Raw genomic sequence first — 23,059 nt, 5'->3', positions numbered from 1 at the left:
CACAGCTCTTCTTTGTTGGAAGGAATCTCCCCAAGTGCCTTTTCATGCATGCAATGCCATATTAAAAGCACTCGACTTTCAGTAGTGCAGCTGTGTTCGATGTTGTGTCTATGGGCATGGGACTGACCAAAGTGAAACAACAGCATACATTGTTTTTCGATCTTGAACATGCTGTGCAGACGAGGAGCAGAGTGTACAGCTAAATGTGTGAAAAGCAGACAGTTCTTATGTGAGTATGCACTAGCAGGCTATCCACGAGAATAAAGCCATGTAGTAACGTGCGCAAAAGCAGCAAGATGGCTGCCAAGCATATACTAACTAATGCTAACTTAGCAATGTCTGCAGTTAATTCTATGACCTCACTACACCCTCCCAAGGTTAGTCCATCAGACAGAGGTTTATGCAGCACACAGAGTTCAAGAAGTCTGACTCATAAGTTAGAGCATTGGGTATGAAGTGTTTTGCGAATCCGGGAAATGGGTTTGATTTCAAATTCAGCTTTGCAATTTTGTGCGGGAAAGGAAAAAAATATATATTTTATCTTTCAACAAGGTTGACGTGTACAAAAATACCAACAAAAGAGTATGAGCAGTAAGTTGCAACAGCCTCCAAGAGGAAGTCATTGTTATCGTCAGAGAAAAGAGACGCCATCCATTCAAGCAAACTGAAAGAACAAACATGTTCCTCAATAAAGGGGTGCCTAAAGCACCATCATAGAACAACTTGCGTGATACTCTATATAACTTTATTGTAGAAAATCCTGTGCTGCTGCACAGATATCCCACTGTGCCAAAACTCCTAGCGCAGCTGCGCAGGCCATAATCCCAACACTGGAAAACTCTTGCTCATGGGACACTAAGGGACTCATCAACAGATCAAAATCCGGTGCAGGAGACACTGTGTTGGAGAGGCACCTTTCCAACGTCTATTCAAATGAACATTCCAGGCAGGTGAAAACAGATTGCACGCAAGTGTAGTAGAACGAAAGGACAATCCCTAAGCCACGCTTAGTGCTGCCAGGGGCAGAATACCATAGCATTCAAGCATACGGCTATGAAGCATCTGCAGCCGGTCTTGGCTGTGTAGGGCCACAGGAAAAGCAGTAGGGGTGGGCGGACATCTCCGATCCGCCCACGGAATGTGCGGAGGTGTGCCCCTTCCGCAATGAAGGCGGAGAAACGAGGCAAATCTCCGCACATTCGGGGGCGTAACGGAAGTTGGCTGCCCACCTCCCGCCTGCTTCCCGCCTGCCTCCTGCCCGCAGTATTAAATTAGATTAAAAAGCCTAAAATAAGATTTGAATAAAACTTACCTTATCGCGGGGTCATCCTTGTCCTTCTAGCCTTCTTCTTGGAACTGCGCATGCGCGGGAGCATGTGCAGGTGCATTCCTCGCCAGGAACTGCGCATGCGCAGGCTCCCGCACATGCGCAGTTCCAAGAAGAAGGCTTAGAAGGACAAGGATGACCCCGCGATAAGGTAAGTTTTATTTAAATCTTATTTTAGGCTTTTTAATCTCATTAATTAATGCGGGCTGGAGGTGGGCGGGAGGCGGGCGGGCGTCGCGTAAGGGAAATATGCAGAGAGGCACAGAGATTGGTTCAATCTCCGTGCCTCTCCGCGACTTCCGCCCACCCCTAAAAAGCAACCATTGCGCAGCAGGCAAATCAGCAGCAGTACTCCAGCAGCTAAGGCAAGTTATAGTGGCAAACCACTGAAGACCAAGAAAAAATAGAATGAATAAATACTGGTATGACACAAAAAATAGTTTGGAAAGAAGACACAAGGCCAGAGCCCACAACTTTTAAAAAATGTGCCATGCCATTAGTATGAGAGGCCTTTAAAATAGTTTGAATTAAAGCACCAAAATGGAGTGGGAGGTCAGTATTAAGAAGGGCCTGCACCTCTGATCGGGTATTGGCCACATGAAGGACGAATGTTTCACATGCAGGTGGGAGAGAAACTTCTTTTTGGGATAACAGTGCTCTAATTCTGCTCAACTTATCGAAGTCTGCCTTCAAGGTCGGAATGGAAGGCCAGACTAAGTTGTTGAGTCTACCGTGTGGGAGTAGAAACAGTACATTTTTACAGTAAACCACACGTTGTGAGACTGTCACAATGTAGGGGATGCCAGCAAGCATACTGCAGCAGTCTTCATTATTCAAAAGCAGATAACTACTGTTTGCAAGCTGAGTGAAAGTTGTTGTAATACTTGGCACTGGAATACCTTTCAGAACGCATGCAAGATTCGGGCCATTAAGTTACAGGCAACTGTATATTTTTCCAAACCAGCGAAGGACCTATGGTTGAATTGCATGATACCCCAGTTAAATAAACTTCTTTATCATCCCGTAAGCATCTGTAAGCGAATGGTAACGACCACACCTCATGAAGGAAAGCACTGCCCAAGAATTCATAGCGGCCTCGGGGGTAATGGTTCACGCAGGAGCTAAATTTAAACAAAGGAAATGGTAAGGTTATTACCCCATGAATGAGCCAGACAGCAGCTTCAGTTTCCGCCACAGAAAAAGGCAAAGGTTCTAATTTTTCAATATGTAATAGAATGTATTTAGCATCTTTCATGGACATAAACCGCTGTTTGTCTGTTAAATTAAAAAGCAAAAATAAAGATGTAGCGTTCAAATAATCCCAAGGAACTTTCCCCATCTGAAGAGTTTGCACCGTCCATGCAAACTGCATTACTGAACGCTTTTGATTCTGTCCATGATACAAAACAGATACATCATCTTGCACAATATCAACAACAGATGAAACAATACTGTCCAATGTGTAAATGCGGGAAGAAAGTGTGTTAATAATGTTATCCACAACAGCAAGGCCTTTTTCCAAATTGGCCTGGTCTTTCGCCCTTAAACAGGAAGCAGCCTCAATTTGGGACAGCTTCCATATTTCATTGTAGGTTACGTAAATAAATTGTTTTGATCTAGCACCCGCAGGCCCCTTTATAAAATCTGTCAAATCAATGTCACCCAATAATAACGACAAATGTTGTTTTACTGATGACAGTGTTGAGTCTTGGAACCAGTTTTGACATAATTTTATAACAGAGTAAGTGGTAACCGAATGGAAGTTAGAAAAATGTGGAACAGGACTATCCTGTATATAGCTAGGAGCCTTGTCATGGAAACGGAGTTGGAAAGCATCTGAACTGGTCTGCCAAACCCCCCAACCCTGGGTGTCTAATGCAGAAATATTAAAAGTTAAATTTTGAATCAGTCATCGTTGGAATAATCAGTACGATTGGTCCAGTTCAGATATTCAGCCAGAGTGGGAATGGCAGGGGCATTCATTTGTTTCGAAGTAGCCAATCCAAAACACGTAGTCTGATAGTCCGCATCATTTATAAATAAAATTTGAGTCTGGATAAGGCACGCACGATGTAAAGCTTCAGTGCCCTGCACCTGACAGGATCTAGAACCCCAAACAGATTAAGATCTACTGTGGCCTTCCACAGATCATAATCACCCACTGACAAACCATTGTGAATACACCAATTTGGTGTGGGTGAGCATCACTTTTTTTGTGTGTTTTTTTTTGCAGAGTTTTATATAGCGCAAACTAGACCCGAACCGAATCAGGTATCAGAGCGCTTTACATAGCACCAGTTACGTTACATGAGGACGGACACAAATTCATTTTAGGCACGGGGAGATTAAGTGATTTGCCCAGAATCACAGGAGGTTTTTGGCGTCGTTACCGAGACTCGAACCCAGATTCCCAGGTCCGAGGTTGAGCACCATAGCCGTTAGGCCAACTCCTCTCCTCCTCTCCCCTATTCTACTTTAGAATAAGACGAAGCATTTAATTTTAAATAAAATGATTCTGGTTTAAATTTATCAAAATCTGTAAAATATGTAAATTATTTCAAGAAAGTTTTTAGGCTACCTTCCAATGAAGCTAGGCAATGTTCCCATTGTGTGTAATTAAAACCATTTCTAAATGTATTAGCTTTATGCAGGTAATGATGGCCATAATGCTTAATGCATGATTTGCAGTATTCAAATACAAATCTTCAGCATCAAATGCAGCATAATATTTCAAATCTGAAAACAAAGATTGTATGGCATGTATATCCCAATCATCAGACCATATATTTTGTTTAACTACATCACCCATGGAAACACGATGTACATTTGGTACATTAATTATCTCTGTAGGGCCATGAATTTGGAACTCCGTTGCATCCCAAATTATGCCATCCCCAACTGGCCGAGCAGAAATGTTGACAAAAGTCAGGTCCGTTTTCATGATGTGTGAATATGAATGTGGGGCCAAAGTTCCATCTACCAGTTTCACAGCAGAGCATTCAGGTATGTAGTGACCATTACGGAGAAGTAAAAAAAATGTCACAAATCCAATTGAGATAAAAAGAAAAATGGCAAAAAGGACCTTCCAGATGTATGTCCAAAGTGGAATCAAATAAGTCTGGTTAAACCAGGCCACAAAAATAGAGAATTTGGTAGGGGTCAATGATAATGTAGAGTTCGAGTCAAAGGAGAAATGTGACTGGACAAGGGTATCCGGTTGCAAACCAAGCGACGACTCGGTTGCGGGCTAAGTATACTCTGTTTCTTCATTAAGACTGGAACTAGGAAGGTTTAGCAAAGGCTTAATGACAGAGTCCATCTCTATGGCAGTATCAGGCTGAGTGGTGTCTGAAGCGCCCAATACTGGATTCCTGAAAATCGCCGTACATGAAGACGCTGGTGTTATACATTGTCCACAGAGACGTTTCTGTTGTCTTTTTGACCAGGAAGTGGTGGTAAAATGACTGTACGAGTTCCCTTCATGCCAAGCACTGGGACAGGTGCACGATAATAGGGGCCAAACTCTTTTTTGTTCTCTACTATCTCTGTCCAGGTCTACGACTTTGGGTAGCCAGCCAACTACCGGAATCTGCGGATCACTGACATAATATCGACGTCACAAATATCGAGATACACAAATATCGAGTGAAAAATATCGAGTGACAAAATATCGACTCCCTATCTACAAACAGGTAAGTACCAAAATATCGACTCCAAAATATCGACTTACAAAAATAGACTGTTAAAATATCGATTTTTTTAAATGTCTTAAAATTAAGTTAAAACTAATATAGTAATAAATATATGTAATATAAACTTAGAAATAATTATTTTAAAATTTTAATTTTAATAAATAATTTCAATAATTAAAAAAATTATATCACCAAAAATAATACATATATATATATATATATATATATATATATATATATATATATATATATATAAACATATTATTAAATAAACATATATAACATTTTTAGCGTAGCATAGGACAATGGTTAAAATTTATTGTAACAACTATAGTGAGTTCAACATTAGCAAAACTGTTGGATAGCGTAGAGGTAAAATTTACTATTCCCACTCCAGTGGGTGCAACAGTAGGGAAAGCGCTGGATAGCGTAGGGGTTAAAATTACTATTCCCACTCCAGGGATGTATGACGTTACAACGCATACTTTTACAACACCTACCATTACATCAAAACTTTTACAACACAAAAACTTTTACAACTCATACATTTACAACGCAAGATTTGACAACGCATATACCTTTACAACGCATACCATTACAACGTAAGTATTGGTAAGTATATAATATTTTTTTAATATAAATTAATTTAAAATATTATAATATAATTTAATTTTATTTAATTTTATTTAATTAATGTAATTTAAATGTAATTTTACTTTATTTTTACAAAGTACCCCTGTACCCCAAAAACCCTAAACTGACCCTGAACCCTAAAAATACCCCTTTACCCAAAAACTGAAAACTGACCCTGAACCCTAAAAATACCCCTTTACCCAAAAACTGAAAACTGACCCTGAACCCTAAAAATACCCCTTTACCCCAAAAACTGAAAACTGACCCTGAACCCTAAAAATACCCCTTTACCCAAAAACTGAAAACTGACCCTGAACCCTACAAATACCCCTTTACCCAAAAACTGAAAACTGACCCTGAACCCTAAAAATACCCCTTTACCCCAGAAACTGAAAACTGACCCTGAACCCTAAAAATACCCCTTAACCCAAAAACTGAAAACTGACCCTGAACCCTAAAAATACCCCTTTACCCCAGAAACTGAAAACTGACCCTGAACCCTAAAAATACCCCTTAACCCAAAAACTGAAAACTGACCCTGAACCCTAAAAATACCCCTTTACCCAAAAACTGAAAACTGACCCTGAACCCTAAAAATACCCCTTTATCCCAGAAACTGAAAACTGACCCTGAACCCTAAAAATACCCCTTTACCCAAAAACTGAAAACTGATCATGAACTCTAAAAATACCCCTTTACCCAAAAACTGAAAACTGACCCTGAACCCTAAAAATACCCCTTTACCCAAAAACTGAAAACTGACAATGAACTCTAAAAATACCCCTTTACCCAAAAACTGAAAACTGACCATGAACTCTAAAAATACCCCTTTACCCAAAAACTGAAAACTGACCATGAACCCTAAAAATACCCCTTTACCCAAAAACTGAAAACTGACCCTGAACCCTAAAAATACCCCTTTACCCAAAAACTGAAAACTGACCCTGAACCCTAAAAATACCCCTTTACCCAAAAACTGAAAACTGACCCTGAACCCTAAAAATACCCCTTTACCCAAAAACCCAAACATATAACATTTTAAAAATAATTATATACTTAGCAATACTTACGTTGTAATGGTATGCGTTGTAAAGGTATCTGCGTTGTAAAAACATGCTTTGTAAATGTATGCGCTGTAAAAGTTTTTGCGTTGTAAAAGTTTCATTGTAATGGTAGTGCATAGTAAAAGTTGCGTTGTAAACGTTGCATACCCACTCCAGTGGGTGCAACAGTAGGGAAAGTGTTGTATAGCGTAGGGGTTAAAATTACTATTCCAACTTCAGAGAGTGCAATAATAGGGAAAGTAAATACTTCACAAATAGATATAAATAACATAAATAGTAATACCAATTACAAATAAATAAAATATTTTACTTGTGTATAAAAAATATTAAATATTTATTTATAAATACAAAATAAAATTATTTAATTATAAAAATTGCCTACTCATACTAATTAATTACCTATTAACAATAAATTAATTTACAATTTAAAAATTAATAAATTAATTTTAATTACCAATTATATTTTAATTAATTACCTAATAAAAATTAATTAACAATTAATTCAAAATACATACCAATAATTTAAATGACATATTTAATTAATGAGAATTAAATTATTTCCCACCCTATTCCCCTATAAACCCACAACCCGCTACAGAAAATAAATGAATGAAATTAACATATTTATCAATTAATCAATTATAATTAATTACCAATTATATTTTAATTAATTACCAATTAATAATTAATTAACAATTAATTCTAAATAAATATCAATAAATTAATTAACATATTTAATTAATTATAATTAAATTACTTCCCACCCTATTCCCCTATAAACCCACAACCCGCTACAGAAAATAAATTACTAAAATTAAAATATTTATCAATTAATCAATTATAATTAATTACCAATTATATTTTAATTAATTACCAATTAATAATTAATTAACAATTAATTCTAAATAAATATCAATAAATAAATTAACATATTTAATTAATTAAAATTAAATTACTTCCCACCCTATTCCCCTATAAACCCACAACCCGCTACAGAAAATAAATTACTAAAATTAAAATATTTATCAATTAATCAATTATAATTAATTACCAATTATATTTTAATTAATTACCAATTAATAATTAATTAACAATTAATTCTACATAAATATCAATAAATAAATTAACATATTTAATTAATTATAATTAAATTACTTCCCACCCTATTCCCCTATAAACCCACAACCCGCTACAGACTTATATTACACAAAAAATAAAAATTATTATTAACTTACCTTAAATTCGATATTTTTGTTGGCTATATTATGTCTAGTCGATATTATGTCCATTCTATATTTTTTATTCGATATTATGTCCATTCTATTCGATATTAATTTTCTCTAGTCGATATTTTTGTTGTCTATATTATGTCTAGTCGATATTATGTCCATTCTATATTTTTTACTCGATATTCGGTCCAATCGAAATAAATGACTCGATATTATGGGCGCACACCGGAATCTGCAGTGCTGCATCTGTGGCAGAGGGTAAATGTTACTTTGCAAGACTGTCTCGGGTCTCTTGTAGCTTCTGTAATACAGCAGAATGATTCTCTACGTCAAAGGATGCGGCAGTTGCCGCCACGTCTAGACCATCTAGGACTAGCACAAACATTTTCATGCCAAAGAGCATCCGTATGGGGTCCGCCCACCCAGAGATCTTCTAGGGATATTACTTAGTGCACGTTGTATGCTATACAAATGGGCAAACCAGTTACTGCTAGTACCTAGGACCCTAGCTGTCAAGGATTTCTATAAGTTACGGTTCATTCACTCCACTACTGAATTACCCTCAGGTCTCTATGGAGACGAAAAATTGACCTGCACTCCCAAAGACCCAATGGCCCCCTTGTACACCTTAGAGGCAAACGCAAAACCCTGGTCTGAATGAAAAGTGCCACATGCAAAAATTCCCACAAAGACACGCAAATCCCTGATGTCAGTTTGAGTGTCAGCACTTTGTTGTAGCTACACCCAAAGAAAACGTGTGCACAAATCAACTGCAACTAAGATGAATTTATAGGCAGTATCTGAAGAAAAAGGACCGCAGTGATCTAAGTAAACACATCCAAAAGGTCTATTAGAAATACACAGCAGTGTTTGTGGTGGACGTGCTACCGTAGATAGCTTAATGGCAAATGTCACATGAAAGCACATAATTACGGGATTGTTTATACAAACCACGCCAGCAGACACTCCAGCATGGGCCGAAGCTAAGTGTGCGGCTGTTATCAGTGAAAGTCTATGGTCTGAGTTGGGAATTAACCTGTTACCAACATCATTAATCCTCACATAAGGAATCTTATCGGGACTTAAGGGATAAGAGTATCTTGTAGGGAAACCCTGCGGGTAATTGCTACCCTTCTCTGTAGCAGCAATTGCTGCCATGATGTAATTATCAATCTTATTCATGGATCTTGTAACCGCTACAACTGAAAACATGGCTACTGCTGATTTAGCTGCTTCATCAGCTAAACTATTGCCAACCACGTGTACCCCTACACGCTGGTGGCCAAGAGTAGTAATTACATGTGTGAGAGGCAGACGTTGTTTAAATGTAAATGTTTGTATTTTATATAGCGCACTTCTACCCGGAGGCCTCGTAGCGCTGTATTCATACCGCTGCGGAACCCATCCTGGCTTTCCTGTGAAATGTCCACTCCTGGGCACCCCCAAGGTGAAGCCAGGCATCCACAGCGCTGCTGGGGCCGTTGTGGAGATTAAGCAAGCTATTGCCCAGAGTCACAGAGTGTGACCCATGATTAGACTAGGCACCGAGGCGAGAATTATCAGGTCCGGGGAAATTGAGCCCAAGACCCGCCGAGGCGGGAATCGAACCCTGGTCCCAGGCCAGACCTCTGCATCAGGGTCTGCCGCTCTAACCATTGAGCCACACTTCTCCACAAGATCAAACCTGTGACTCAAACCCAAAGGATTTTATGCTTGATTGCGCTGCCTTTAGAATCACAATAGTCATTTTGAGACCAAAAGGTTAAGTTGTCATTGAAAGACTGAACACAGTAGTAAGAATCACTTACAATGAGAGTAGTCACATTCGGATCTGCAAACTCAAGGGTGAGCACCAGAAAGCGCAGCTCAGCTTGGGTGGTACAGTCTCCTAGGGCCTGATTCACAGAACTAACTTAAGACAAAATCCTAAACTTACTACAATTTTGGTGTTCACAGAAGGCACTTACTCATTTTGGTATTCACAGAAGGCACTCACTCATTTCGGTATTCACAAAAGTTCGGAGTCCTAAATTTAGGACTCCTAAATGCCTTCCATGAATACCGAAAGGTTTAAAGATAGGATTTTTCTCAGTTTAGCAGTAGTAAAGTTAGGACTCCTAACTTTAGGACTCCTAAAGGCCTTCTGTGAATATCGAAAGTCTTAAAGATATGATTTTTCTCCGTTTAGGAGTAGTAAAGTTAGGACTCCTAACTTTAGGACTCCTAAATGCCTTCTGTGAATGCCTTAAGTATTAAAGTTAGGATTTTTCTCCGTTTAGGAGTAGTAAAGTCTACTATACTACTCCTAAATGGAGAAAAATCCTAAATTTAAAGTCTACTTTACTACTCCTAAACAGGGAAAAATCCTAACTTTAAGACTTTCGGTATTCACAGAAGGCATTTAGGAGTCCTAGAGTTGGGAGTCATAACTTCTGTGAATACCGAAATGAGTAAGTGCCTTCTGTGAATTCCAAAATGAGTGAGTGCCTTCTGTGAATTCCAAAATGGTAGTAAGTTTAGGATTTTGTCTTAAGTTAGTTCGGTGAATCGGGCCCCTAGTGCCTGAGTGTGTACAACACTTGACTTGAACTCTACGTTTACTATGGCACCTCCCACAATTGCGCATGCTGCAGAATTAGAATGCTTTGACACCGTCGACCGGTTGCGCTGAACCATCAGTGTAGATGATACAATGGTACTCCTCCAACGGACACATAGACATAGGAGCAGGATGAACAAATTCATACTGTAAAAATTCCTGGGGCAGATTTACAAGCCCCTTGCGCCACTTTTGTGTCACTTTTAACATGGGGAAATTGACACAAAAGTGATGCAAGGGGCTTGTAAATCTGTTTACAGGGAGGATTCGAAGATGAAGGTGACACCAGATGATGTCAATGAAGTCGCCCATTGTATACAACGTGGATGCAAAGCTTTTGAGCTTTGTACACTTGCCTTCGCCACTGCTTCAAGAGCATGGTGTGACAACCAAAATGTGCTTCACCTATGCCATGGCGCGTTCCTTCAGGATCGCCATCTGGACTGCTGTCAAGATGTTTTCAACAGTGGAAAACCGCAGGTCAGCCGAAGTGTACAAATGTGACTTGTAAGCAATAGGCACTGTGTCGCCCTCATTAAACATCAAGTATGTCAACAAGTATTTAGATTCAAGAAGATCAGACTGCAAAGTTTGTAGGATAGATGAATGTTCCGGAAGCCAGAGCATACAATAATTTGATACGCTGGGTATACTCGGGAGTATAAGTTCGACCGTAGTTCAAAAATCTCAGCAAAGACTGTTTTTTTCAGAGTTGTAGGAGGTCACAAACGTGCGCATTTCTCCAAGAAGTGGGGCGCCAAGCCCCTACCTTCAATATTGAGCTTGTAGCCCAAGAACAACACTGTATACTCTGCAATGTGTGATTTTGCAAAGTTAAACTTATAGCCGTAGTCTACAAACAAAAGTATGATGCGGTCCACTCGACAAAGATGCGGCCATAAATCATCGTCCGAGAGATAAATGTCATCAACGTACGAGTACGCATCAGGGTCAATGCAGTCCAACAAAGAGACAACATGGGCGGCGAATACACCTGGGCTGCTTTTGTAGCCCGTTGACAAATGCCGAAATTGTTAGTGTTTTCCGCAAGTGGTAAAGGTGGTCCATTGACTGCTTTCAGGTGACAGGTTGTGATTGAAAAAGCCGTTGTAAATATCAATGGTAGTTTTATATTTTTTACGAACTTTACTGTCCACTAGAGCAGAACTATGGGTATTCTGAACCGCACAGGTGCGACAGTGAGAATTCAAATGCTGAAATGCTGATAATCCAAAACTAGGTGGTACGACCCATCGGATTTGGTTACGGTAAACAGAGGGTTATTCATTGGTGACACACGTCTCAATTACTCCTTGTTATTCTAATTGAGCCAGAATTTCCAAAACAGGAGCTTTTGCCTCCCGCCGGATAGGATATTGAGGATATTGAGGTTGTGGCTGTGGCATAGACCGTATTGGTATCTCATGTGGGTGGAATCTTTATACCAGCCCACTCGAGTACGGTACAGCGCCGGTGCAAGCACCCAAGCCCACTCTTCTGCAAAAGCCATTGCGTACTTCTTGGAGGCGTTACGTGAAAAACTAGGGAGTATTAATTCCTCCCCTTTAGGAGCTGCAAGAACAAAAGGTGGGGTCCAATCTGCCTCTGCCAACAAAATGTCAGATTTCCCCAAAAAATCCCTTTAATTACACTTTTTATGTCACCTTCAATCATGAGGACTATGTCATATAATATGTCAGGGGGAGCCACTCGGCTATTGGCTGTTTCAACTGTGATGAACGTTTCAGTTGCTCTCACATCCAAAAATGGACGCAGTGCTTGCCGCACTATGGTAACTCACGCTGCGCTGTCTAGCAGCGTTACTGCCCAAGTTAGGTTCTGGCGCCATGTCCTCACCGTCTGTGGCATATCTCGCTGTTAAAGCAGCAAATTTCTTTTTCTGAAACAATGGGCGCGGCCGAGGAAAATCGTCCTGTTTCCCTTTTATGTCAGGCTGGAGAGATTACTCTATGCAGGGACGAGGCAGAGACGCGGCTTGACTAAAGACGAGAACATATCCAGTTTCCCTAAGGAGAGTACGAACGTTATGCCCGTCCCATGAGAGTTTTAAACGTGTGTAAGATACTTAGCAAACCTGCCAAATACAGCACAAGCATAGAAAAAGCGAAGTATCGCTGCTCAGATAATAGAGATAATTCCCCGGGGGGATCCTGAGACGTAACTGTGAAGACGTCTAGAATAACCTCACGGATGCCTATAACTGGACCTCCCTCAACATAGATGGGAGTGGGTGCTTGTCACCGTTTTGTCCAGTAAGAAACCCCGATATAAGAAGTCCTGAAGAAGGTGCTACTACATCAATTGTGCTGCACCGAAACGCGTCGACGCATTTTACGTAAATACTGAGAATCCAACTAGGGCCCAATGAACAACTGATGTACAGGACTTACTGTTACTGTTGGTCTCATTGATGATATAGTCTAGCAAGCCCTTGGATCCAACGATAAACAGTGGCAAATAGATTCAGTAGCCACAACCAAACTAGGGGTTACACATCATTAGGTCTAATTCTCCTTTTATTGTTTATGTATGAGTTGTATATATATGTTCTTATGTGTTCTGTGTTACATTTTTTAATTTTTGAAATTTTGGAAAAATCTTTTGACTGTGATGGAAATAGTGTGATCTAATGTCTGTTCATCGGTGGTGTTTACAACAGAAATGTGCTGAAATTTTTTAAATTTTTTTTTTAAATGTGATATCGATGTGTTTGTATATTTTTGTACATGTTTTTATTAAAATATAGACTGTAAACGATCCAATCTGGTTGTGGAAATTGAAATAATTTTTTAAGCACGGTTATTTGGCTAAACTGATTCCAATTTTGTGTGCATGAAGTGTTGTGATAGCAGATACGAGCAGCCCCCAGGGATTTCCCTTTGACTTATGGTCTTTTTGTACCCTGTTCCCTGGTGTCCAGTGGGGTACCCTCTCTCGAGATACATGGAGAGATTACTCACCTCCTTGCAGGGCACCTCGACCTCTTCCACTCTCCTGGCGTTCTCTGCCACCATCCTGTGAGCCTGATGTGTCCTGTGAAGAATGAGGAGAACGCTGATCAGGAACCTGAAATCTGTCAGGAGAACTAATTCCTGCACGGTTGCGCAAATCATAAGTGCGCTCAAAACACTCGGGTGCAGGTCATGTGGCACGCAACCCTTGTTTCTGTTGTGCTTCCTTTGATTTTCATTTTTCCCATTTTTCTTAGGAAATGTTGGACGGTCGTCTTTTGCAGGCTGTGCCGTCTGTATTTGCTGTTGCGCTGGTATTTTAGCAAAAGGTTTAAGAGCAAAACTATTGGGGCAAATTGTCTTTTAGGCATTTGCAATGATTTTTGGTAATGCGCAGGGTTTCTCATCCTCCGGGACAAAGCGTAAGGCATTAGACACTTGAAAGTTGACTGCATCTCCCTTGACATTGGCATGGATCAGATCAGCAACTACGTCGAACGCTCCAACCAACCTCATCCCCAATTCCACAGCCACCTCCGGTCCGTGCTCATCCTGTACACAGTTAATCTTGGAGGAGAGCATTGTCATGGAAGGTGTGCCAAAACATTTCGCATACACCGCCGCGATCACTTTACCCCAATTTTCACAATCAGTTACCTCGGGTATTAAGTCTTTCTGCAATCTAATAGTTAAAATCCTGTGTTTCTCCACAGGAGTGGTATTTGGAAATACCACTTCCAGCTGGTCAGATTTCTCAGCAAGCCAGTAAGGTAAATCATCCTTATTCTGTGGACGCTTGCCCATAACCGAATTAACCATGACAGGACTAATAGTCAGCCCGCCAGGCCCAGCTGGTTGCGCTGCAACCCCAGGTGCTCCCCCCTGGATATAGCGTGAGCTCTGTGCAAATCAATTAAGGAGCCGTGCAAGACACGAAGATCTACTACTGTTACTGCCAAATAACGTGGATGTGGTGTGTACTCGGCCAAAACTGGCCAAGTGGCCCCGGGAATTGATAAAGGGCCTAAACGGAGTGAAGTTACTGTGTGGGGTAGGGCGCCATTAAACCAAATATGGTGTTGCCATGCCGAAATCGGAACTTCAAGATTTCTCTAAGGCAGATATACATTAGGTGTCACAGTGTGAATGTGTACATAGAACAAGTTATAATCTCCATTCACTGCCGGGAAAGTTACCCAAGAATAAAACACCTCAAAGTGGAAAGCTGGATCAGCTCCAACCAGAAAAATAAGATCGAACCCCCCGTCTGGCATGCTAAATGCTTGCAAATGACGATGGAGCGGTGCACGGCTATGTGCCGCAATATGGACATCAGCCATAAGGACTAGGAAAGAAGAACAACCTAATGCGTTGCAGCGCAATACAGGGTAGTAATTCAAGCGAAAAACCATTTAATTATATCAAGATTGAAAAGACCTATAAAAACATCAATATAGGTAGGTTATGCAGTCACAACTGTTTACCGGAAAACAGAAGCGAGGTATTGTGGACAAGCACCAGTACTACTCGAATGCCTCTTAAATAAGAACCAGACCAAACGTTAGGTGCGCCATGTTTCAGGGATTCTGCACATACACAGAACTATGCGCAGGAAACCAGGACCTTGGTGTGTAGTGGTGTACCGGAAAACCCCACTCTGTGCCCAGATCTCCAATCCAACTAGCTATAGTGTCTCATTATTTCACCGTACTATAGCAAAGATACCAATGATTAGACATCCTAGAACACGTCACTCCATCCCTCTTAGAAATCACGGGAGGAAACACTCTTTCATTCAAACACTCATACTTGTCCACAACGTGAGTAAACAGAGACACAATATAGTTTACAATGTTTATTTGAACTAACCTGCTCTACAATGCAGTATACTAGCCAACACTAGCATCAAAATGCAAAAGATCAATATAATTAGCATGGTTAAAATTCCATAAAGCACAAAAGGGGAAATCACATTATGAAGACAGTGGAAACTGGACTACTCCGCCTTACCACCCTCCCCGTGCTATAAGATAGTTTATTATAGGTATAGAAGACCTCTAGGCTTTGTCAGGGGGACCCCATTCCTCCAAGTTTAGAAGCAAGAAATTATATCTCAGGACAAACACAGCTCTTCTTTGTTGGAAGGAATCTCCCCAAGTGCCTTTTCATCCATGCAATGCCATATTAAAAGCACTCGCCTTTCAGTAGTGCAGCTGTGTTCGATGTTGTGTCAATGGACGTGGGACTGACCAAAGTAAATCAACAGCATATATTTTTTTTTCTTGAACACGCTGTGCAGACGAGGAGCACAGTATACAGCTAAATGTGTAGAAAGCAGACAGTTCTCATGTGAGAATGCACCAGCAGCCTATCCACGTGAATAAAGCCATGTAGTAATGTGCGCAAAAGCGCCAGGATGGCTGCCAAGCATATACTAACTAATGCTAAATTAGCAATGTCTGCAGTTAATTCTATGACTTAACTACACTGACACATGGGTGTTGTTATCATGGGTGATGGAATGTCTGGGATCCAGTAATATAGCACATTAAACGTTGTACTTCAACTTCCAAAATGTCAATTCATAGGAACCAGGCGTTGAATGATGCCTTTGATTTAAAGTTTCCTAGAGGGCGCAGAGTGCGAGCAGGACTCCTCGTTGCCTCAGTGCTGCTGTGATGATGATACTCTATCCTATCAGCACTATTCCGATGGAGGGGAAGACGAAGATATTTCCGACAGATTTAGAAGATGGTGGACCTCTGGCTGGGCTGTCAGGTATAGTGCTATAGATATCTAGCAGTGACTTCCACCCATTCTGTTGATATGTCTGGATTGTTTTCTGGACTGCGGTATCCTTGGCCGTCTATTTTGGCTACTGCTATGAAGCTGATCCTGTTCAGCAGGGCAGTTTTGACAATAAGCTTTATGTGTTTCTCCATGACGCGTGCCTTGCCCTGTTCCCTTGGTGTTGAAGCTTTCAGTGGTGTGACAGGTAATTGACTGGATTGTCAGCCCATAACAACGCTATACCATGATGTTGAACTCCTGCAGTTGGAGGATCTATTTTTCTGTTTGAAACAGTGATTCCCGGAACAGAGGGACTAGCAACCCAATGGGGAGTAATGAACTCTTTGTTTACAAGTATCTTTGTTCTGTTTTGGTCAAAGATCTGCTAGAATATGATGGGCAACATTGAGTTTTTGAGATATTCCTGAAGGAAACAGTGCTAAGTACGGAAGGACTGATGTCCACACGTAGCTCTGTGGTTTGATGTGGCTGAATTAGGACCTGGTCATCTCAATAGAAGTTGTGTTGTTGTCTTCTGGAATGCTTCCACTTGTGAGGACTCCAATATCCATTCAGTCTGTTTTTTGATGGATTCTCTAGGTGCTTTGAAGTTGGATGTAATGCACTGGTCTCACAATTTGCCAAGAAGCACCTTACTTACTTCATGATGAGTCTACATTTTGCATGTTCTTTACTTTTTGGGGCTCTGCATTGATCTCTTCAGTGGAGAAGACATGCCCGAAGAACTTGCTTGGTTCTTCAGGTATTCCCACATAATTGCTCCTGTAGTAGATAAGTTACTTTTCTATGAGCCTCCACAACGTGGTACTTGGTCATTTGTAATTCTAATGTGGGTGTTGGCTAGATTAGTATATCATCCCTCATACTGAGGACTCCAGGAACCCTTCCAGTTCTTTCCTTATGGTGTTTGGAAACAGTTTTTTTTGTAGCAGTGAAGGAGACCGTGAGCTGAGAATGTTGTGCTTCATGAGGCAGTGTGCATTTCCAACTGATGACTACTGTGGTGCCATGTGTAAGGTGCCTTTCCATGCCGATGGCTGGTGTGAAGTTAGTCGATCCCACCACGACCTTCGCTAGGGTCATCCATGGGCTTCTGAGCAAATTTTGGGCATCAGGACACATTTAAAAAAAAAAATTATTAAACATAGAGAAATGTCACCCTATTTGTTTTTGCTCCTTTGCACTCACACTCATTGCAATGTGATTGAGGTGCAGGTCCAATGTAGTTCCACAGCTGATTGGCGTGCTGCTTCCCACTTCAATGCCATACCTTGGCTGTTGCTACTTGTTCACTGTGGCTGATAAATCAATTGGGGTGGGAGCAGGCCCTGGCCCACTAATGTGAAAGTTTTCACTGCCTCATTTGTGCGCCAGTGAATGGGATAAGGGTTGGGGTGAATCCATTTCAATTATTCTGTCGCTAGGGCATTTGCAGCCTCGCCAGTGTTGATTACGGACGATTTCTTGTGTCCACGCACACTGATGTCACTCCACTATTTCCTCAGGTGTTGGGCTTACCTCGTTGTTGGCTGTCCATATTCTTAGGGTCATTGGGTTGTCCGTCATGCATAAGCAACACCTTTTTTTGTCAGGATGTTCTTCCCAATGAGGGGATCATCCACCACAGTAACTGCATTTGTTTAGGAGCTGATCCCTGTTCCCCCTTCAAATACGTGGGGTTATGCGACTTGAATGTTGACCCCGCTGGCCATTTTGGCAAATTCAGTTTTGATAGCAACAAATTTGAATGCTGCATAAATGGTGAATCCCACAGTTTGGGATCTCTATGTTGCCCTGCCCATGCCGACCATGGCTGACCCTTGGAAATGGAACACTGAAGAAATATACTACGCAGTCTAGTAAAACAAGCGCTTATTCACAGGGAGTCCTCTAAGAGATACATCTGTTGTTTTCCACATTTGTGTTTGGTAGGAAGACATACGTTTTGGGCATGTCCTCACCAGTGTAATGTAGCAACATTGAACAAATGACTGCCTTCCTTGCCTTTTCTTTGCTGCAAGCGTAGGGCCCGAATTACAAACAGAATTTTGTAGTACATAAAGTAGCGATGGCAGATGGAAATGCTTTATGGGTTTTGTCAGGCTTGAATTTATAGTTAGATATTCTATCTGAAAAGGGATCCAGACAATTGTTGAAATAGCCACCAACAATTATATTGGGATTAGAGATGAAAGAGAGTTTCAATTTAATGCAGTTCCAAAATTGTGGATCGGATTTGAGGGGACCATAAATATTTTTTTTAAGTGACGTACGTTTTATTAATTATATCATCAACCATAACCCATTGTCCATTAGTATCACATTCTGTTGATACAATGTGTGCATTAATCGATGTATGAAATAAAATAGCAACACCACCATGACGGTCAATAGCAGGAGAAAACGCAACTTGATTAACCTAATGACGTTTGAGTTTAAGGGATTCCGCATCATTACAGGGAGTTTCCTGTAAAAAGGCAACATGGGAATTAAGCGGCCGATTATGATTGCGGTTTCTCCGGGAAGTGTCCGCCGGCCCGGAGGATGCGGAAAAACCGCTGCGGAGCCTACAAACACCCCCCGCCAGATTAGTATGGCTGGGGGGTCAGGAAGACCGTCCGCAGCTTTTCCGCCGCGGTCACCTTCCGACCGCGGCGGAAAAGCTCTAACATGTTTATGTTTTTGAAATTTGTATTGCGCGCAAATACCCAAGGGTGTCTCGGCGCAGATCGGACTCCTGAGATGAAGCTACATTAAAATCATTGATAAAATAACCATGTTTTCAGGAGTTTTCGGAAGATAGTGAGGGTTGGGCTGGTTTTAATGGGCAGAGGAAGGGAATTCCACAGCTTGGGGGTGGCTACCAAGAAACGCCTGTCTCCCCAGCTGGCGGTTCTGGTCCGCGGGACAGCAAGAAGATAGGTGCTGGCAGAGCGAAGGTATCTTTGAGGGGTATAAATTCGAAAAGCATCTTTGAGGAATCTTGGTCCAGAGTCATGAATAGCTTTATAAGCAATGCAAAGAGCTTTAAATTTTATACGATTCTTAACTCTTAACCAATGCAAATGGCGTATGGCCATGGAGGTTGGGCGGCGACTGGGGATATCAAGCAGAATTCTGGCCGCTGCATTTTGCACAGACTGCAATTTAGATAGAATCTGTTCCTGTGTGCCAAGGAACAGGGCATTGCCATAGTCCAATTTTGAGAAGACAAGGGTGGTAATCAAAGTTTTCCCAGCTCCTGAAGGGAGATATGGCAGCAGTTTTCTGATTTTTTTTTAGCATGAAGAAGGATGAAGAGACCACCTTGTTCATATGATGTTTAAACACCAGCTTATCGTCGAACACAACACCGAGGTTTCTGACCTTGGCAACCGGGGTCGGGGGTGGCCCCATTTCACTGGGCCACCAGCTGGAGGACCATTGAGGTGCAAGGTTGCCAAAGGTCATGACCTCGGTCTTGTCCGAGTTTAGCTTCAAGCAATTACTGGACATCCACGAACTGATGATCCTCATTCCTTCCTGAAATCTTGCAGCCACAGCTGGTCCATCTTTGTGTATCGCCAACACCAATTGGGTATCATCCGCATAGGTGGTTAAGCGGAGACCCTGAGCTTTAATGACTCTCGCCAAGTCTGCCACATATATGTTAAATAATGTGGGGCTTAGTGCGGAGCCCTGCGGCACCCCACATGGGAGGATAAATGTTGGCGAGTAGAAGGAGCCTAGTTTTACTGCCTGGGTACGATTGACCAAAAAGGAGGCAATGAGGTCCCTGGCACGGTGGATCACTCCCAGGGAAGTGACACGGTCGATCAGAATAGAATGATCCACCGTGTCAAAGGCGGCAGAGAGATCTAGAAGAACCAGGACCGCTACCCCGCCCTGGTCCAGTATGGTCCTGATCTCATCTGAGGCCTTTATCAGTGCCGTCTCAGTCCCATGGACCTTCCTGAAACCAAACTGGGAATCATCTAGAAGTTGATGGCAATCGATGAAACTCGCCAGCTGTTTATTCATGATGGCTTCGAATATCTTGGCCGGGAAGGGGAGGCAAGCAATCGGTCTGTAGTTGACTGAATCAGAGGGGTCCAGGGAAGGCTTCTTTAGCAAGGGCTTGATGATCGCAGTTTTCCAGATTTCAGGGTATATACCTGTTTGGAAGATGGAATTACACAGGTCTGTGAGAGGGGAGATGATAACCTCTTTTAAGGCGCTCAAGATAGAAGGGGGGCATGAATCTAAGGGACACTCAGATTTAATAGAGTTGATTAGCGTGCTAATCTGATCTGTCGTAGTCACATGGAAATTGGTAAAGGAGGGAGTGAGAGGGAGGGGCTGAGAAAGAGGTTCAGCATGATCGGAACTCGTTGCAGGGGAGAAAGATGAATAAATATTCGAACCCTTGGTGAGGAAAAAGTTTGCCAGCGTATTACAAAGGTCTTGAGATGGTTCATTTATAGGGCCTGTTGGGGGATTGGAAAGCGATTCAACGACTTGAAAAAGCCTTCTAGACGAATTCTGAGCAGACTCAATCTGATCACAAAAGAAAGTGCTCTTGTGCTTAACAATGGCCTTCTTGTATAATGCAAGGGCATCTTTATAGGTTTGTCTATCTGCGATGCTGTAATGTTTGCGCCATCGCCTTTCCAAATTCCTACAGTGTTGGCGTTGTAGCCGAAGATCCTCAGTGAACCATTGGGCGGATGGCTTAGCCCGATTGGGGTTGAAGGATTTAGCCGGGGCTTCTTTATTGATGGCGTCCAGAATCCAGTCCTGATATCTATTGGACAACAGAATAGGATTTAGTGATGGCTCATAAGAGGAATCCTCCAGGGTTTTGGCCAAGAGAGAAAGGTCTACATTTTTCCAGGCTCTCGAAGTAATAGGGATGCGAGAAGAATATTGCGGGGGGTTAGGATTATGGGCCAAAATGGAAAAGATAATTGCCGAGTGGTCTGACCATACTACCGGGAGAACAGTGGTCAGTGCGATATTAGGGTTATTGGTAAAGAGGCCATCGAGTATATGTCCTGCCTGATGAGTGGGAGTTGCAACCAGCTGTTGTAGACCTACAGAGCGTAGATCGGTGATCAGTTGGGCTGTGTCTTTATCCCCTAGGACTTCCAGATGGAAATTGAAATCCCCCAACACGGTGTAATCCGGATAGCTCAACGAGAGTTCCGAAAGACCACCAAGGGTTGACAAAAAACCGCTGTGTGGACCGGGGGGGCGATAAATGAGAATTCCCTTGAAGAGTTGATTGTGATTCAGTATGATGGAGAATGCACATGCTTCACAATTTATTCTGGGAATAGCTTCGATTTTGGTTTGAAAGGTCATTCTATAAATGATGGCTAATCCACCACCTCTTCCCGTGGTTCTGTCCTGTCTTACCACGCAATAGCCTTCAGGACTGGCTGCACAGAAATCTGGGCCAGAAGCCTCACCACCCCACGTTTCAGTTATAAGTAGAATATCCAGTTCCTGACTCCTGATCAGATCTCTGATGTCTAGGCTATGTTTCGGGAGGGAGCGGGCATTAAGGAGGGCCAAACGAAAGTTAAGCGTAGGTCTGGGACGGATGTTCAGGGCAGACGGGGTAGGGTGGGGGAGAGTGTATTTACATCCAGGGCATGAAACAGAAACAGGCATGAGGACCACTGAGGGGTGACAGGGTCTGACAGCACGAATTAGTGATAGGGATGTTTAATGCTCGTAACTGAGATGCAGAGTATCGAGTGGAGGTGATGTGAGTAAGGGATAGGGGCAGGGGGAGTGGCCCTGGCCCCGGTCCAGGCCCGGACGGGCCCAGACGGGCTTGCCTCTGGGGTGCCTTTGGTGGGCCATCGGCGTGCCCGCTGCGTCCGCCCGCTGCGTGGGCGAGGAGAGGGATCCATTTTGTCGTGTCCTGGCCCCCAATCGGCCGAACACTAGAGCGCTGTAGTCGCCCACACCTAAGATGGCGGCCGCAGTGAGTAGCAAAGGGGAACGAGGATTATAAAGTTTGTGGAAGCCCTAAATCGACTCCTCACACAGCCCGTAGTTCCCTGCGAATGTACCCAGCAGGTAGGAAAAGCGGCGAGGGGAAGAGAGCAAAATTTAAAATATTCGAGTGATCGCTTAACGAACACAAACGTGACAGTATGAAAAGAATACAAGCTAGTAGTCAGCAAGATTAAAATTTCTAGTGCCCTACTCCCGGCTTCCGCCTCAGGAGTCTCGATATTCTATCAGACACCGCCAGGCATATTAGGATGTCTGCAGTTCTATGACTTTCCACGGCGGCATTTCCGCCGTGGAAACTCATACGGACTTTTGTTTGGGGGCCCGTTGCGGGCCCCCAGGGTTGAAAGGGGTGTGGGGGGTGCACATGGGTGGTACCTATGGTACCCCCCTGCCTTTGCATGCACGAAGCGGCAGGCACCGCGCGGGGCAGGCCGCTTTGTGCATGCAAATGCACTGCTTTCATTTTTGACATTGCGGCGGGTGCTGCTTCAAGCAGCACCCGCCGCAATGTTAAAAATAAAGGATGTGACCGCCAGGGTGGCGGTCACATCCTAATTTGCACGGAGGGACCGCCGCTGCCCCTGCGGACGGTCCATCCTACTCTGGGGTGGCGGACGGACGCAGGTCCGTCCGCCAACCTAATCTGCCCCTAAGTTTGGACAGGTGAGACAATACCTTTTGACGCGTGACAGGATGACCTAAACAACGAGACAAGGTTAAACA

This window comes from Lissotriton helveticus, chromosome 3_1 (assembly GCF_964261635.1).
Source record: "Lissotriton helveticus chromosome 3_1, aLisHel1.1, whole genome shotgun sequence".
Lineage (NCBI taxonomy): Eukaryota > Metazoa > Chordata > Amphibia > Caudata > Salamandridae > Lissotriton > Lissotriton helveticus.
The sequence above is the reverse complement of the archived record's forward strand: the minus strand, read 5'-3'. Positions refer to the sequence as shown.